This window comes from Pinus tabuliformis, chromosome 4_2 (genome assembly GCF_031772625.1).
Source record: "Pinus tabuliformis cultivar Carrire ecotype Pingquan chromosome 4_2, CPIR1, whole genome shotgun sequence".
Lineage (NCBI taxonomy): Eukaryota > Viridiplantae > Streptophyta > Pinopsida > Pinales > Pinaceae > Pinus > Pinus tabuliformis.
Genome location: NC_142304.1, coordinates 178,177,149 through 178,192,998, shown reverse-complemented (window position 1 = coordinate 178,192,998; position 15,850 = coordinate 178,177,149).

Sequence of the window (15,850 nt, the reverse complement as noted above, 5' to 3'; positions counted from 1 at the left end):
CTGAGACGACTATCTGACCCCCATCAAAAGGTGTACTCCGGAAGTCTTCTTACAACCCTAATGCTCGTGTTGCCCAGCACTACAGCATCGTTGAGGACTTAGCTTAGGCTCTGTCTGCTATGTCCGCTCTAGAAGTCCTCCAGAGCTGCCCCTCCCAGAGGAAGTCCTTGCTATCGGCCATCGGTGGCATAGACCCAGCTGACTCGGATCTGATTTCTTTTGATCTCGAGGGCTATACCTCGAGACTACCTCACCAAATCGCTTTCCTTATACAGGTCATCATCAATGGTAAAACGATTCATCGTACAGTCATTGATGAGGGTGCCTCAACTTGCATCATGTATGTTGCTTGCTGGAAAGCTATTGGTTCTCCAACATTGAGCCAGTCTCCTACGACATTAGAAGCCTTTGACGGAAGAGAGTCCCGTCCTTACGGTATCCTCCAACGCTTGCCCATCTCCTTGGAAGGGAAGACGGTAGAAGTGGAGGTCGAAGTTGTCGACGCTAATCTTACCTACAACCTCCTCCTCGGACATAGCTGGACATACGCCATGCAAGCCGTGGCCTCCTCCCTCTTCCGTGTCATTCGTTTCCCCCATCAGGGGAAGATTGTCACGGTGGACCAGCTCTCCTTCTTCGCCTCCTCTTCTGAAGGTAATGTGCCTTTCGTGGAGCATACCTCCAAATCATTCGAGAGTGTGGGAGCTGGGCTCTTTAAGGATCCCGCCCTAATGGGTGTCTTTCCCCTTCCACCTCCGAATCTCGCCCCTATTAACATGATTTTCGTACGTTCTGATCTGTGGGTCCTTCCTCCCGCGAATCAGATAGAATCCTGGGGTGATACGATGTCGTTGAGTCCTGCCGAGCTCAACTACGTCGAAATCGTTGCTGCATCGGCTCCCCCTCCCGAACATGCTCTTCCAAGCGATGTTCCCGACTCATATGTTCATTTCCCTTGGCTTGGAGATGATGCTACTTCGGATCCATTAAAGGAAATATTCCTTCCGATGAAGCCATCATAGGGACCATGTCTCTTGAGGAGCCCCCTTGGTCAGATCATCACCACCGTTCCTCGTTCCTCCCTACCCATCAGGAAATGATCACATGTCTCGAACGGTTTGCTTCGTGTATCCCATTCCAACCCCTTCAAGCACCTATTCAAATTTACCAAGTGTCTTCTGAGGGCAATATGGGAAACATTACACAGACCCAACCCATCGACATCTCTGTGAAACCAGGGATTGTCAAACACATTCACATTGGAGTCACTTGCACTCCAGAGGAAGTTCAACTTTACACCGATCTATTTCGCAAATTTCGTGATGTCTTCGCTTGGTCCTACGAAGAGATGCCCGGCATCGACCCTAACATAGTGGTGCACGAGATACCTACGTATCCAGGTGCTAAGCCTATTCATCAACGCCTACGCCATGTGCACCCCCGAAAGGTTGCAGCCATTAAAGCAGAAGTCGAAAAGCTTCTCAAGGCTGGTTTCATTTACCCCATTCCACTCACGGATTGGGTTTCTAATATAGTCCCTGTGAACAAAAAGCAAGGTACTATTCGAGTCTGTGTTGATTATCGTGACATTAACCGCGCCTGTCCTAAGGATAACTTCCCCACACCTTTCATCGATCAGCTTATTGATGAGTGTGCAGGAAGCGAAATCTACTCGTTCATGGACGGCTTTTCTGGATATAACCAGATCAATATCGCGCCCACTGATCAACATAAGACCGCTTTTATCTGTCGTTGGGGCACTTTTGCCTATAAGAAGCTCCCTTTCGGTTTAAAGAATGTCGGCGCTACCTTCCAACGTGCAATGTCCTATGCCTTTCATGACATTCGTCACATTGTACAGCCGTATCTGGATGATCTTCCAGCTCATTCAGCTAAGCGTCAAGACCATCCCTCTCATCTTCGGGAAATTTTTCTCCGCTGTCGACACTACCATATCAGGCTCAATCCTCATAAATGTGTCTTTTGCGTTGAATCAGGCCAACTGCTCGAGTTTATCGTCTCCCGAGAGGGCATCCGTCTGGACCCCCTCAAATTCGAGGCTATTTTGAACCTTCCTCCCCTGCTTCTTTGCAGCAGTTGCAGAGTTTGCAGGGTAAAGCAAATTTCTTAAGATGATTCATTCCGAACTATGTCGAGGTGGCTAAGGGTTTCACACGGTTATTGAAGCGAGATACACCCTTCCATTGGGATGCCATCGCTCAGGAGTCTTTCGAGCGACTCAAGGGTCTCCTCGTCTCTGCTCCATTATTGCAACCTCCGAACTATCACCGTGATTATACTCTGTATCTAGCCGCCGCCGATACCACTATCGGCATGGTTCTCGTGCAATACGATGATGATGGCAATGAGCATGTCATATATTATCTCAGCCGCAACCTCCTGGATACGGAAACTCGATACGCTTATGTCGAGAAGTTGGCATTGGCCGCTGTTTGTGCCGTCCAACGTTTCCGGCATTATATCCTGTTGCGCACCACGACCGTGATTTCTCACTGCAACCCGATGACGTACATTTTGTCACATTAGTTGCTGGGGGGAAAATACTCAAAATGGATCATAATCCTCCAAGAGTTTGACTTGGAATTTACTGCTGCCAAGTTAAGAAGTCTCTGGTCTTCACTGAGTTACTCTGTTCTTTGCCGTCTCCTTCTACACCCTCTGTTTCAGAATATCATATCCCAGACGAAACTCTTTTTCTAATCAGCACCCTCGATCCTTGGTACGGGGATATCATCGTTTATTTACAAACGTCCTCTTTCCGCCCCGCTGTATCCAAAGATGCTCGACGCCAGATCCGCCATCAGTCTCAACCCTATCGTATCATAGGGGACACCCTGTACCGTCTCGGCGTTGACTCCGTTCTCCGCCGATGTCTTACCCTCGAGGAAGCTGAGAGAGTCCTGAATGACTGCCACTCTGGCGCCTGTGGTGGTCACATGTCCGGATATGCCACAGCTCAAAAAATCCTTCGTGCTGGTTATTTCTGGCCCTCCATTTTTAAGGATTGTATTCTTGCTGTCCACTCATGTCATGCATGCCAGATATACCAGTGGAAGATGCATGCGCCACCGGCCCCGCTGCACCCTGTAATGACCGTAGGCCCTTTTGCAAAATGGGGCATTGATTATACAACCTGTAAGCCTCGCTCGGCCAGGGGGCATGCGTTTATTATCGTTGCCGTCGATTACTTTACAAAATGGGCCGAGGCGATGCCAACATTAAATGAATACGGTCATACAGCAGCGCAGTTTTTGTTCAATCATGTTATTACGCGGTTCGGAGTTCCATAGGCCATCGTCACAGATCACGGAAAACATTTCCGTAATCACATGATGACCGAGTTGACAACCCAACTAGGCTTACGGCACGATAGTTCAACCCCGTACTATCCTCAGTCTAACGGCCAGGTTGAAGCCGTTAACAAGATTTTGGTTACGATGCTTCAACGCACTATTGACATGCATAAGTCTAATTGGCATTTGATGTTGTTTCCCGCCTTGTGGGCCTACCGAACCTCTATGAAGGATGCCACCGGTTTCACTCCATTTCAGCTAGTTTACAGACTGGAGGCTACCCTTCCCATAGAATGTGAAATTACTTCGTTGAAATAGTCGTCGAGTTGCTTCCCAACACTACTCCGGTAGAGGAACGGCTTCTTTATCTAGAACGGTTAGACGAGACTCGTCGCTTAGCCTCTCTACCCATCGAAGCTCAAAAGAAGAGAGTCAAAACTCATTTTGACCATACCATTCATCCTCGTTCCTTTGTTGAGGGAGATCTAGTCCTGCTATACGACCAAGCAAATGACAAGCTGGGGGCAGGCAAACTCGAGCCCATGTGGCTAGGCCCTTACATTGTAAAGGGAGTGTTGCAAAAAGGGGCATACGAGCTAGTTGACTACGAAGGTAATCCTCTTGATAAGCCCCGCAATGGGCTGTACTTGAAAAAGTACTATGCATGATTCATGCGCTTCGATTTGTACATGCGTGTGTGTGTGTGTGAGTTTTCATGTTTTTGGTTTGGTGTGAAAGCGTGCTCGCCCCTTATTGTGTCTTTTTGCTTCTTGTGCAGATGTCAAGTGCACCTTACATTGGTTTTGCTGATGGTGCCTGCCGCAGCACTCGTAATTTTTCCTCTGCGGCATGGGTGATCTACGATCCTCACGGTGAGTTGATAGATCTTCAAGGTGTCTGTTTAGGCTGTACTACAAACAATGTTGCTAAATATAGCGCCGTTATTGAATTATTAGCCAAGGCAATTAATCTCGGTATTCGTACATTTCTTGTTAACCTAGACTCTCAACTTGTCGTCCATCAGCTCAATGGGCGATATTCCGTCAGAGACCGTCACATTTTAAGGTTGTACTTACGTGTTAAATTGTTAGAACGGAATTTTGACTTTATTACATACCAACATATTCCAAGACGATTAAACACATTATCTGATGCATTGGCCAATCATGTATTAGATAGACATTTGCGTAATTTATAATCAAAACATTATACAAGCAAGCACATAAAAGCACAATAATAAACCATAGGCATATGTATATATATGTGTGTGTCACAAAGTTTTGCACCGCATGCATTACATAAGTCCAAAAAATAATACATGTTCATCCTGATACATCCTCGGACAACATGTCCCTCAAAAAATATGCATGAAAGAAGCCTAGAAGTCTATTCGTGGTGGTGCTCATGATAGCACGTCACCGCGCACACCAAGCGTCTCAAAAGATGATGGATGCGGCTCGGCACCCCCACTGTATGCCTCTGGTATGCAAAAGGCACGTCCGCCAATCGAGCATAACCCGGAATCCCTTGGGTCAGTCCCTCGAGATTCTGCACCAGCTCTTCCCCCACGGCACCCCTTGCCTGAGGATCAGCTGCAGGTTGGCCCCTCCGCGCTATAGGAGACAAGCCGGCTGGTCGCTCTGGGCCCACATCTGCATATATATACAACTGTCATCAGAACATGCGTGTATTGACAAAAAAAAATGAAAATACATAAAAACATCAAAAAGAGAAGATCATACCTAACTCTTCTTCCCATTCCTCTCCCTCTAGCAGTGGGAGGTCTGGATCCCCCATGAAGTTGGTTCCCACGTATGGCCAGTCCTCTACCACGATCAGCTGGCGGCGAATCCATATGAAGAACTCGGGCCGCCAAGACATCTGCTGGCCCCCTCCTCCTCTGGGCATCAATGCTGCCCAGCGAGCCATCCTAGGCTCTCGTGGTAATGGATCCACTACTACAGCTCCCTGGTACTGGAATAGGGGTAACCGTTCCAAGAAGAACTACACCACAATCGAGCCATACCCGAACTATTTCACTCCCCCGCGCTTACACTTTGTAAGCTGCCTTTTGATATTTGTAGTCACCGTTGTAGCCCAGTGAAAAATGGTGGGGCTGAGACATTCTGTCGCCAGTAACAGGTGATTCTTGCTTGCCTCATGGGGCGCTTGTACCCTAGCTGCACGTGTGATGGCGAATAGTATCACCTTAAGAATCAAATCATGGATGGTGGCGATATCCACCTTGGCACTGTTTTTCCCAAATTGTGCCTCTGGACACACTCGAGCCTTCACTTCACTTATTTTTTCTCCAGAAGGCCTGCTTCCGGTCAAAATGGGGCTCGCCCCTCTCCGTGACAGCCCAGTAATGAAGTACACATCAGATACATCCAACTCTAAGGTCTGATCCCGTAACCGAAATACTTGGTCATCAACATCCCAAGCATCCACTATGAACTGTAATAGCTTCGGTTGAGCTCGCAGATAAGAGGTGAGGAAGAATTTCTTGAGACCACAATCTCTCAGAGCATTCATACATCCCTCATCCACTATGGCTAAGCCATCTACGGCATCATTCTCCCGTTCTTTCCATTCCACCACCATTTTTGCTTGTTTCCTGCACCCACAAGGATGAATGGATCATTATCGACACCCTGGTAGGCTTACAAACCAGAAAAATTTCGAAAATGATGGGAAAATTTAAGTAAAAAGTTAGGTCACGCGGTTGGCATGACTGTTTCTAAAACAGTCGCACCAATGGCGTGGCACCTTTGGGAAAATCACCCCATTGGCGCGGACCCGTGCTGGATACCCGCGCCAATGGGGCGCAACCCTAAATTTTAAAACCCTCCTTGCGGAGGCTCAATCAGGGAACAAAATGCATAAAAAGAGTATGAAAATGGAGCTAAGGAAAGCGCCTCTTACCTGGAACTGGCGGAATCTCAAATGGTTGCACGGATTGGTGGTAATCACTGCTCGAAGATTGCTCCCCAAATGGACCACTACTACTATGCAAGAGGTAAAAAGTAAAAGTAATTCTATTTTTTACATTTTCACCATATTTATAGACTTTTTGACTTGTAATTGGGTTTAAAAAGTTGTTTTTTGAATATTTTAATATACTTTTGGTCGAAAATGGATTTTACGCTTGTTTCTGGTGCTATGGCAGGTCTTTTTTGCAACTTCGATGGTGAAACGAGTTGTATTTTATACTTTTTCGGACTCGGTAAATATACGAAAAAATCATTATGGAGTCATCTTTCAGCTCTTTTCTAACTCGCTAAAAATGAAAAGATCGCCGAGTTACCCCTCTTGACTCGTTAAAAGTAAATAAGAGGCGGTCGTCTTTAAACCCTTTTCCGACCGCGTAAAAACGAAAAGATCGTCGGACCCTTGTCGTTTCCGGTTCGTTAATGGTTACGAAACGACGTGATGTTGATCACTTTTCTACTTTTTCGGATCGATATCACTATAAATGAAAATTACTCCTCGATCGTAATGGTCGGGCGGTTCTTTCGAGCATTGTTTTATACTTTTTTCGGGCTCGCGAGACACAACTTTAGAAAAAGGACACCCCTGGAGTTTTCTTTTCTGCTGTCTTTTCAGACTCTCTAAACAGGAAAAGACGCCGAGTTCTTCCTTTGTCAGACTCGTTAAAACTTAATGACATCGGATTCTGTCATAATGACGCCTTACAAGCATATGCTATCCCCGTCAAGCTTGTTAAAAATAACTGGGGTACTCGCCAGAAATGGTGGGGAAAATGGACCCATAATTATTGTCGTGTCGGCAGTATGTCGCTCTTGAACATGGCACTAGTCTGCATTTGTGTCGAGGTGGGGACATCTCATCTTGTTTTACACTAGCCTCCGTGGGTTTGGGTTATCCTATCTGACCTCTCATCTGCTCATTGCCTTGTCACCATGACCTCTGCTCATTCGATGTCAAATACTGCCAAATCCACTGTCGTGCCACCGATATGTTCAAGAGAAGTTGACCTCTGCAGCAGTACAACCTCCTCTGATACCTCACATAATTTTGATTCACCACAACCTTCTTCCTCTGTCTCGTGTCACTGATGTGGGAAACACTATGGCCCACCTTTGATCAAGGTCACTTCCTGTCGACTTCAGCTCATTATCCAGGAAGCTGATCTAGAGACTCCCTTTCGGTGCCTTGGAGCCTGCATGCCTCAATGGCAGGTTCTTTGTGTTCGACGAGAGGTTTTCATCATTGGCCTCTGATCGAATGATTCTACGGGTGTTCGACGCCAGCTCATTGATTCACACACCGTAGATTGTACCTGTAGTACCTTGAGGGCCATTGTCATTATTGGTGGTACCTCTTGCGTCTGTTAACAGTTTTCATTATTGGCTGGTAATCAGACGATGTTCATGCATGTTCGACTCCAACTCATGAATTCACATGCCTGAACTTGTACTCTGTTCGGGTCGAGATGGAGCGCAAGACCCTGGATTTTGTCTATTGGAATCCAGGCTGCGATTTGTAGCTTATTATGATCATTACATGACTCATACATTGGATGGTTGCGACCATACCTGAGTCTCTTTGTCGATCCTCTCTGGATGGCTGCGTCCATGCCTTGGATCTAGATTATTATGTACTCTATTATCGATGGTTGCGCCCATACCACATATATCATGTACTTGAGATATCAGTTGTACTTCTTTACGCAGGTTCTCCGGCGGTCGTGTTTTCAGTCACGCATGTTCTTGTAAAGCATTTCACCCCTCTCTCTCTCGGGCCTCATGATTTAGGGGGCATCTGTTACACAGCAATTTGTCACCGTTTGTCACCGTCCCTGTTACCCGCACACTGGAGGACTCATTCCGGGACCTGTGAGAAGTGACATGACCTGAAACCACTTGCATTATAATCCTCTGAGTATGAGCTTCATTTGCCCTGAAGACATCTCTTGCAAAATCTCCATGAAAACAGCTCTTTTTGCATTAGCGCGGGTCCACAGTTCACTACCCGTGCCAATGAGGGAAATCCTCTAAAAAGGGCGCGCCATTGGCGCTCTGTCTCAGATTCGCACTCGCGCCAACCGAATTGAGTAAAGTTTTTAACCAACAAACTCCCGAAGGTTCTCTTCAACCCATTCACCAACTGAATCTATGTTGAGCTAGGATGGTTTGGCTTCGAATCTCCATAGAAAGGAAAGTGGTTTGCCACCTTTCATGGAAGTTTCCAAGTGATAAAGCCAATCCCATGAATAATGTGGTTGATCCTATCTCTTTCTTCTCTATCTATAAAAGCTTGCCTCTATGCCTTGAGCAAGCTAGTCAGAGTTACAATAGTTCCAGTTCTAGTATAGTGATAGAGAGTTTGAAGCTGCAAGAGCCTTCTTTGCACCCATAAGGCCAAATCTAAGTAAGGAGATTCTTGTCACCCAAAGAGAGAGAGGCTTGTTCCTATCCCAACAAGCTTTGCAATATTTGTGTAGCTGACTACCCAGCCAAAGGAGGATTTGCTGTCAGAACAATGGTTGTATTCTTCTTTGTTATTTATTAATAATAGATGACTATCATTATGGTTCCACTCTCATTGTCCTATGTTTGATGTTGAGTTATATCTTTTCTGACTGATATATAATTGCATCTACTAGATTTTATGCTTGTTTTCGTGTTGTTCTTTGCATGTGCAGGTGTCCAATCACGGAGATCATGGGGATCGTGACCAGCCGAAGCAAAGGAACGAGAGCGATGTCTCTTCTACGATTATTAGCGTTGGAATCCAAGTAGGTTCTCATCATCCACTTTTAATTTGCAATTAGGAACTTGCGTGATAGCATTGTGTGATTGTTGCTAGACCCGGTCTGGGCTAGTAGGGATCGTCTCTATCCGCAGAGAGGATTTACCTCCACAACAGGAACCATATGAAATACTGCCCCAGGTATGTTCCTAAGCACGAAATACAAATAATTTTAATAGAATCTAATAGTGGCATAGCTGGTGGAAATTATGTAGGGAAATTTATTGCACTAAAAAAATTTAGAGCAGGATTATGGTGGCCTACACTACACAAAGATGCAAAGGGGTACTATCGAGCTTGTGATGTCTACCAAAGAATAGGAAAAACTTCAATAAGAGATGAAATTCCACTAGTGCCACAAGTAATATTGTAGGATTTTGATAAATGGGCTATTGATTTTGTTGGACCTATGAATCCACCTAGAGAAAGGACCGATGCAAGGTATATAATCAATGAGACTAATAATTTGACAAGGTGGGCTGAAGCACAGCCAATGAAGGATTGCAGCACAAAAACTACTGCAAAGTTCATCTTTGAACACATACTCTCCAGATTTGGGTGTCCAAAGATATTGATAACTGACCAAGGGTCACATTTCTTGAATAAGACCATTGAAATATTAATGAGGAGTTTCAAGTTTACCATGAAAAAAGCACTCCTTATCATACTCAGGAAAATGGAACTATGGAGGAATTTAATAAAAATTTTGAGGATGCACTGACCAAGGTATGTAATGTAAACAAGGATGAATAGAATATTAGAGTTCCAATAGTATTATGGGCTTACAGGACTACATGCAAAAAGTTGATAGTTTAGACACCCTTTAGGTTGGTTTATGGGCAAGAAGTTGTGACCCCCATGGAATACATTATCCCTAGCCCAAGAATTGTAACTCTTACAAATATGGCATACCGTGACATAATAGAAGAAATGGTGTCGCAGTTATTGGCTCTGGAAGAAGACATGTTTACAACATGATTTCATCAACAAGTACAAAAAGCGAGAGAAAAGGCTTGGCATGAAAAGCACATTAAGAAAAATAAGTTTTAGGTAGGAGACCTTGTTCACCTCTATGATAGTAAGTTTGTGGAATTTCCAGGGAAATTCAAAACACACTGTTTAGGCTCGTATGTTGTTAAGTATATTACTGATGGAGGCACAACGCAGCTAGCGAAGTTAAATGGAGAATTAATTCAAGAAAAAGAAAATGGAAGTAGGTTGAAGTTGTACAGGGACAACCCTGCCCCTACAACTTCGTCCTAAAGAAGAAAGAAGGGAATTCTTAGTGTCACATGCAGTTGAAAGTGGGCACTAGACTATAAACTACGCTACAGAGAGAGCTTCAACAAAGAAAGTACTTCGCTACAACCGGGAATATGTCAAAGTTCATAGGAAGCCGCGACATAAGACAGAGGTGCGCTACAATAGGGGACATGTTAAGTTCATTAGAAAGTAGAAATATGACCGTTAAAATGGAAAAGACACATGTAAAGTTGCATTTAAGATGATAGATTGGCAAAATTTAAGGATAGATATGCATTTTATTCCTTGTCAAGTTTGGCTAAGACCTCTAAGAATACTTAAACAAATTATTATTTGTTTATTTTCCTTAACCACATTCCTTGAGATGATAAATAAATCATTTATTTATTTATTACTTTGAAATAAAAGTATTTAACCAATTTAAATATTTTTTCCCTCCAATCAAATATAATAAAATATTCCAAATGGTTAATTTTATATTTTGGTTAATAATATTGTATTATTTTCCATTATTCGAGAATAACCCAATATTTTTTTATAAATTGGAGGGTTTTACATCCATTCTTCACTTTGGATAATTTTCATTGTTGCGCTCACTCCTGTAACTTTGATTATAACCATTCTCGCTTACATTTTCTTTTTTCCATTTGAGTTCCCATTGAGCTCAAACATTTTTTGCCAGGTTTACACATTGTAGAGAGGAGAGAATCTACAAAGCTGAAGACATTGAGGATAGCCAAGAACCCATCCCACAAAGGGGGGTTGGTAAAATTATTTGTTCCCTTCACAAGTTTCATATAATAAAATCTATTCTTTATATCTGGTTTTCATTGGGTTATTGGAGTTATTTGTACTTAATTCCTTATTTCATTTTGTTGTTTAACTATTTTTGTTGCATATTTAAGGAATTTGACAAGTTTTGTTTCTATCATTTGCTGCAGATCCACATTGTTTAACAACCATTTTTATTGTTGAGGCTGTTTTTCATCCACAGTCTAAAGTGGTTTCTTTTCGTACACCTTCAAGAAGAAAACACTCCAGCACAATTAATGATGGAATCTGAACAAAATCAAATCTAATGATCAAGTTCGAAGGCTAGAATTGTTATAAATAGATGAATCTTTCTCAAATTAAGAACTTTGCTGAATCAAGAGCTCGAGTGATTAATAATGCGAAGAAGCTGCAGAAGATTGCGCTGTGTATGTCGTTTGAGTGATCTTGGAAGGATATTGTGAGAATTTTTCGCGAGAAGGGATTGTCTGGAGCCATGGAAGCCACTGATATGTCCATACCATTAGTTGAAACAACCGCAATAACATCACCCACAGGAGTAGCACTGTCACCACAAAAATAACACAAATCATAAAGGAAGAAGCCAACCAAGGAAGAAAGATCCAAGAAAAAGCAAGACAAGAAACCTACCAAACCTGTGAAACCTAAGAAGCAACCTCAGTAGGTCAATATTGATGAAGAAGAAGTGGAGGAAATACAAGCAGACAAAGATGGTGCAGTGTTCATCTTGCCTCTACCCTCATACATCCCACCAAGGAAGCCAAATGCTAAACCAGTAAAGGGTTCCGAAGATGCGAAGTATGGGACATTTGTTCCATTATTGCCAGGAGTTGTGCCATTTGAAGGAGAGATTTAGGGAAAATTCCGTAGCTAAAATTTACAGATAATGATTTTATTGACCGGACAAAGTACCCTCAATTCGCACCAGACTGGTATTTGTAGCAGGTTCACTACCTAGAGAGTGGAGTGATGATATTGGAACCATAACGGTGGGAAAATGGGTTGGTGCAATCATGACTGCTCAATATGTTAAATGTGCCGCACTTCGGAAAAAGTTTAGCAAACACAAAGAGTGTTCGATAATTGTTGGTATTAATACATGATGGACACCTGTGGATGGGGAATCAATCCCCATAGACCAAATGTTGATCTAGAGGATCACAAGGTTACCATACCAAGGGTGGAACCCCATGGAGGAGTTCGTGGAAAAGGATTAGGATCACACTTTGGTGGATAATATGAAGAAGAAGTACGAGATGATCAAAGGGAAAAGGGGCTATGACATAAACTCGATCAGTGACCAAGCAGTCCACTTCGCAACACACATTTTGGCTGGCAAGATTATGAGGAAGTGCCACGCAAACGAAGTTCCTGCATCGGTGGTGTCTTTAGCTGCACAATGTGCAAATGGATTCCAGTATAACTGGGATGGATACTTATGCAAGGAATTCTTGGATGACTGTTGCGAGGTCTAGGAGAAAGGTACAACTTTTCACTATGCCTAGTTAATCTTGATCATTTCTATGTTAGTGTGGAAAGAGCTAGAGGACACACAGTTCCCTTTGGTGCCTTCATATGTATGTGAGGCTGCAAGGTATGATTCACTGTGGCATACCAGTCAAGCATTGTGAGCACAGAAAAATAAAATATTATTCATATTATATCAAATGGATCTACACATGTTAGTAAACCAGAATCCGCGCCTTTCGCCGGGTTTCCACAAGCAGTACATCCCTATGGCAAGGTTCAAGGAAAATTTTCATAAATTGTACATACATGCACGTAGAGACATGAATAATAAATGAAATTAATTTCCATATATGGTAACAAAGGATGATCTAGTAGAATTAGTATAGTCATGACCCATAGAATGGATGACTCCATTGGAGGAAGCAGGGGACAAAGAGATAAAAGAAGAAGAGATGGACACTTCAAATTGTGGTGAAGCCAGTGGAAAAGATAAGGAGTAGGAATCAAGGGAAGATGAAGAGGAAGAAGAACATCACGAAGAGGAACACCATGATGAAGAACACCATGAGGAGGACGCTCAAGGAGGTAAGGATACATCTAAGGAGAGATAAAAGGTAGAAATAGAGAAAAATATCACGAAGAAAAGAAAGAGCCAAGGTGAAGCTTCCATCAAGAGCAGAAAGAAGCATAAGGAAGATAAAACAAAAAAAATCACACCAATGGTTCTCACTGAGGGTGACCTGGATCAAACTGGTGACAAGGTTTAGGGAATAACAATGGAATCCTGGAATAGGGTGGAAGATCGCTATGGCGAGCTTATCACATGTGTGTAGGAGAGGATTTTGGAGTTAAATATTTTGGCATTATTAGTTAGACAACCTACACAAATAGAGAAAAGGGTTACATAAGGAAGGACGATAGTGCTTACCCTTGCAGTGAGGTTGACACAGATGCCTATAGGGGCTCTACAATTTGAATCAGCAGAAATCCAGTAGTAGACCAAGGATTGGATTCATATCAACATGGACATCGCAACAATGCCGATGCCAAGGCTACACAAGTTGCACGAAGAAATTATAGAATAAATAAAGGTAAGAGAATAACAAACATCGCAGCTTAATATACAAGTGGAAAGGGAGAAGGTTGCATTGTTTCAAAAGCTTGACCAAAAAATACAAGAAAAAGAGCAGATAACAAGTATCAAATTCTCAAGGATGTAGTGGAAACAACATGTAAGTGAATTCCAGACCTTGATGTCCACAAAGAAGAACCAGCAGGAGACAAGGTGGTGAAGCTCAACCTTGTAGTCAACGAGTAGAAGGATAAAATTGCCATAGTGAAATTCAAATATGAGATGCAGATCAATGAACTACAAATGAAGTTGTAGCCAACTACACCACAGGAGGTAAGAGACTAGAGGAAGATTGACTTAAAGTCTGGGATGGCCAGCATATCTGCAACATTGGCAGATTGTGGAAAATTACTAGATGAGAGCATGCAAATTTGGATTTCATTCCAGGAAGATCCAAATGTTCAGAAACTATAGGAGGAAATGAAGCAAAAGAAACATCAATTGGAGGAGAGTCAGGTAGCTACGAAGACTTTTCCAATCTCACAGAGGCTCACAAAAATTAATGAGTCAAAGGAGCTACAAAACAAAATCGAAGAGTTGAATAAGGAGGAGAAAATTTTGATAGAAAGGACTCAGTCTTGGTAGGGTGAGGCCCTCCAACTATCATAGGCAGTGGATGAGAAGATTCAGTAGCTTCAAAAAAGGGAGATAGAACTGATAAAGAAGGCAACAGGAAAATGTCACAGGAGTGTTATTAGAAGAAATGTTTAGCGAGGAAAAACAACTGGCAGATATTTTGCAATAATTCAACAAGACATACAACAACATTGTAGACAAGATCATAGGCAAAGCAGCTGAGTGACTCAGGATGAGTCACATTTGAGAGTTGGGGGCCTATTGGGCACAACCCAACTTGGCTAGATTTTGGGCAAGGAATCTGAATTTTGTAGGTAGTGCATTCAGTAGAAAGGATGCCATGGATAGTGAAGTGGACCGCACAACAGAGCAATGGAGCACAATGAGGACCTGGCAACAAACTTACCGTGTAGTATAGGGGTTTCGTGGCGAAGCCCCTCCCTTTTTGTAAAATCATATAATATTGTATAAGTTGAATGGATTTGGACCATAGTCCCTTGTATTTTGGAAACCATGGTATTGGGTCCATGGTAATGTAGCGATGTAATCCATCAATGTAATAGTATATATAGGGATGTATAGTAAAGAAGGAAACAATGGTTGGATCCTGATTTTTGTTTATGGTTATATTTTTCTGATCTACACTTCAGATAGAGGGTCAATGTTCCACAACTAAGTACGTGGAGGCTTGGGTCTACAACTTAGTGCGCATAACATCTACAAATTAGTGCTTGGACCGTCTACAACTTAGTGCGTAGACAACTTGCAGATGCGTGTGCAGGTGAAGAACTATCTGTTGTACCAAATTATCTTTTATAAGAAACAGTTCTTGTAGACATAGTCCCGGATTGGGATGAAACACAGTAAAATATGTGTCTTCATGTGTTGATTTTCTTATTATTCGCACTTTATTTCAGTACTGTGACGTTTATGGACGTTTGTAATATGTTTAAGTGATGAATGTAATTCTGAAAAGTATTATATAAGTGCAAAGTATTTCATGAATGCAAAGTAGTTTATAATTGTTAAAACATAAGAAAATAGAAAAGTTCCAAATCACAGTATCCCTTAAGGCTGCAGAAACCTGGTTCTGCAACCTCCCATAATCACTTTGGGTGAGACTGCAATATGCTAGTAGGTTGCTTCTGAGAGGGCCAATGGGTGAGAGTTTTGTTGGTGCACTATAAAATCTGAACCTGGGTTAGCCCAACCTAAGCCAACACCTGGTTAGGGCTTGAATTCAGTCCATGTTATCCCACTTCAACATCTCTACTTTGCCTCCTTAAAACTACGTCTTAGCTCCAATTACCCCTGTTTGTTCTTGCTATTGTCCAGGGCTAGTTTATCAGCCCTAAACCTCCCTTACGACACCTTGTTCTAGGATCATTGATCTAAAAATGTGATCTAAGACAATTAATAAGGTATTACATACTTATGTGCATGGATTAGTCTATGTCTTTGTATGCAATGGATCGATAAGATTGTGAAATGCACAGACAATGAAGAGGTAACAAACATAATAGATAAC